Source organism: Macrosteles quadrilineatus, unplaced genomic scaffold (genome assembly GCF_028750875.1).
Source record: "Macrosteles quadrilineatus isolate MER2022 unplaced genomic scaffold, UCM_ALF_1.0 Scaffold_3__2_contigs__length_128488019, whole genome shotgun sequence".
In the NCBI taxonomy this organism is placed as follows: domain Eukaryota; kingdom Metazoa; phylum Arthropoda; class Insecta; order Hemiptera; family Cicadellidae; genus Macrosteles; species Macrosteles quadrilineatus.
The window spans coordinates 60256656-60260117 of record NW_026542596.1 but is presented as its reverse complement, the minus strand read 5'-3'; the positions used below and the strand labels follow the sequence as shown (position 1 = coordinate 60260117).

At 36.9% G+C, this 3462-nt stretch overlaps 1 non-coding gene across 1 annotated transcript; it reads left to right on the top strand.

Moving 5' to 3' along the window:
• The first annotated feature begins 2654 nt into the window (after positions 1-2654).
• LOC128991187 (U6 spliceosomal RNA) lies at positions 2655-2761 on the top strand. The gene has a single exon (XR_008490609.1). It is a non-coding gene; the product is annotated as a U6 spliceosomal RNA (small nuclear RNA).
• Positions 2762-3462: the final 701 nt, after the last annotated feature.

The window sequence follows — 3462 nt, the reverse complement described above, 5'->3', positions numbered from 1 at the left end:
TAAGAGTGTGCATTGACATTTTTTATATACTAGGGTAGAAATCCCACTTATATGGATTAGCTGTAACTGATTTATTATATGCAAATAGAACATTGGATGATACCATGACATGACAGGTCAAAATTATATTTTTATGATTTTTTAAATGACAGTGAGTGGTCCTTTTAGGTTTGCTTGGTTAAAAATCGATGCACACAACAAAACATAAGTAATCAACAACAGCACACTCTACTGGTTGTTCAATTAAACATCAATTTTTATTTTAAAACTCTAAAACTTTTTACATGGGAATGGAATGTCTCCTACTCCCCTTGGTATGTATAAGAAGATATTACGACTGTACACAGAATAGACTTCTCATGTAATGTAAAAATTTGAAGCAAAAAAAACATGGTGAAATCTGTTGACATGGTCACCAACTTTTATATCAAATGGGAAGTCTATTCTGTGTATAGTCAATGATATTACACATAAAAATATAAATATGATGCTCAAAGAGACAGAAAATGGGTGATGAACAAAACAGCAGAACTATTTTCCGGTTCAAAACTATTTTTGGTTTATACATCAGTCAATTTTTTGGTCCATGAGAAAAGCTCTCAACTTTACCGTAAGGCCTCGGAAACAAAATATTCTCTGTCAAAGGGGGAATATTGTTTCTCATAGCCTACATCAAGTGGAGAATCCTGTGAATTTGTCTTCATATGTTTCACCTTCAATCTTGTCTCCATTTATAGTTGGTTCTTTCAAAACTATACCAGCTATCTGCTCATTGTTTATAATTGTGTAATGGTCGTCAGCTGGTTCGCCGGAAGACTGCCCCCAGGAAAACTACCCCCCAAGCAGGTTCCTACGTCATGTTGATGTCAGGGATCGGGGGAGGGCGGCAGTTTTCCAGTCACGGACACTCAAGTTTCGTTGTTATACTGTTCTAAACTGACCAAACAACCAAACTAACATTTCAAAATTCTGTATGATATTCCCCATTCCCACATGCCTTTTCTTTTATCAAATGGAATTTTGATATAGACTGTCAAATTTATAGACTGTCAGCTGTGCTGCGGTTACCATAGATTCTAACGCTCACCGCTGGGAGCGCCATGTAGTTGTGCACTACGTAACTACACGGCGCTCCCAGCAGTGTGCCCCAGAACCTATGGTAACCGCAGCACGGCTGACAGTCTATTTGATTCCTTTTGTCTATGGTTATACACACATCAAATTAATGGTCTTTATTAGTACTGTAGAATACAATGCCTCATATTTGAGCTCAGAAGAACAACTGAATTGAAAACTACAGCCATTCAAAGATTTAAAATTCCAAATTCAATAAATCTTATTCTTAATTTTGAGAAATTGATAAAGACCGTTGTTCGTTTAAGTTTAGGTTTGGTTTGCGGCATTGGATTCACTAGTGGTCGTCCTGTGGTCGAAACTCGACCAACTATAATTAATGTACAGACTTCTCTATTTTCTCCCCACACTGTAAATAAAACATGTGATTGGAATTTCTTCCATTTGTTTTGATTTTCTGTTTACATTTTGTTGTTATTTCGTCACCATCATGGCAACCCATATGGTCCATGTTAATTTTTTGAAGTTTTCAAATTAATTTTTTGTTCTTATTTGTTAGCCTATTTTGATTTTTAAAAGCATTCTGCACATCTACAGGAAAATATCTTTCCAACAGTATGCGTAGATTTTCCCTGCGATGCACACGAGCTGAGAAAAAAGGTTTTAAAGAAACATGCTTGCCTATTAATATATAGATAGATAGATTAAATTGACAAAACTTGATCATTTATTGGCCGATTTCAACAACAGTGTGTCGGATTAGAGTAATTTGGATTTTAAAGTGCCTTAAATTTGATGCTGTAAATTGTTCTGATTCAGACACTTGTTTACATATAGAATATTAATGTAAACATTTAAAATTGGCTCCATTTTTAAATTTTAAATTGAAACAAGTTGAACTTCTTCTAAAATATGCCTCTTCTTCCTTAACATAAATACAAAGGTTCATAATGAATTGCTGAAAAGGTTCAAAGATAAACACTTTTGTGTACATACGACATTAATTATCCAATTTATAGGGGGTTGGGAAATGATTACTGATTTTTTTATGTTTTTTTTTTTTTTTTTTTTTTTTTAACTCAACCCATAATAATTAAAACTTAAATACTATTTCATGAATTAAACCTGTATTTGTTTTTTTACCAAAACTATTACTACTATGAGGGTAACAGGATTTGTGTTTCAGGTATTGAAAATAAAAAATGTTGTGTATTAAAATAATTCAAACATTTTTTGATACCGTATCGATCTCTCCGTCTCTTCCAAAGCAACGTTCTGCGTACAACGACCCCGTCCTGGTAGTTTGAGTCTCCGACGCTAGGTAGCACTAGCATCAAAGTCTGTTTATAACGCGAGAACTTATGAACTTCGTTAATTGATTTTATTATTTACAAATTAGCAAACGATTATGAATTGTATACTAGACTATGAAGACCACAATAATCTAATGTTAAGTAATATAATTACACTAAAAATATTACAGTAACATAGTAAAATTTACCGCTAAAAACGCCCTCAACACGAACGCTTGATGACAACAGATGAGCAGCATATATACCCATCCGTTTCAACACTTCCCTGTACTTGCTTCGGCAGTACATATACTAAAATTGGAACGATACAGAGAAGATTAGCATGGCCCCTGCGCAAGGATGACACGCAAAATCGTGAAGCGTTCCACATTTTTTGCTTTGATTCAGTATTTTTTGGCTTAATAAGACTAGTTAAACACTCTTTGTTGCTGTCATAAAGCCCAATTCACACCGAACGGACGTCGGGCGGAGACGTGGCACGGACGTGGCGAGGACATATGTCCGTTCCTCGCCTCCCCATGTAAACAAATTGGTCAATGCACACACAAGTGACGTGGCGCGGGCGGCCGCCCTCCCGCCACCGCCACGTCGCTTCGGCGTCCCTCGTGGCGTATCGGAAGTGGCATGTCCGTAGCGCGCCCGTTGTTTGGACTGCAAATGTTGTACTGTACTTACCAACCTTCTTGTGTATAGTGTGCTTGTACTTACCAACCTTGTTGTGTAGAATTGTTTTTGTGTGTAGATTGTGAGTTGTTTCTTCACTATGCGAGACGACATTGCATTTTAAATCAAATTTTGTGAGGAAGTTGAACAATTCCCTTGTTTGTACTAATTAAGTTGACAGAAATTAACTAACACCATTGACATTAATAGAAATAAGCAAAAACCAAAGCTTCTAGTCTACATACAGGTTGTCTCGCCACTGTACCGTCCCTTCACCGTCCCTTCGGTGTGCATTGAACACGCCACGTCACTGCCACGTCTGTGCCTCGTCCGTGCCACGTCTCCGCCCGACGTCCGTTCGGTGTGAATTGGGCCTAAGGCCATAATTCTTTCTCCAAGACTCTATATTAAT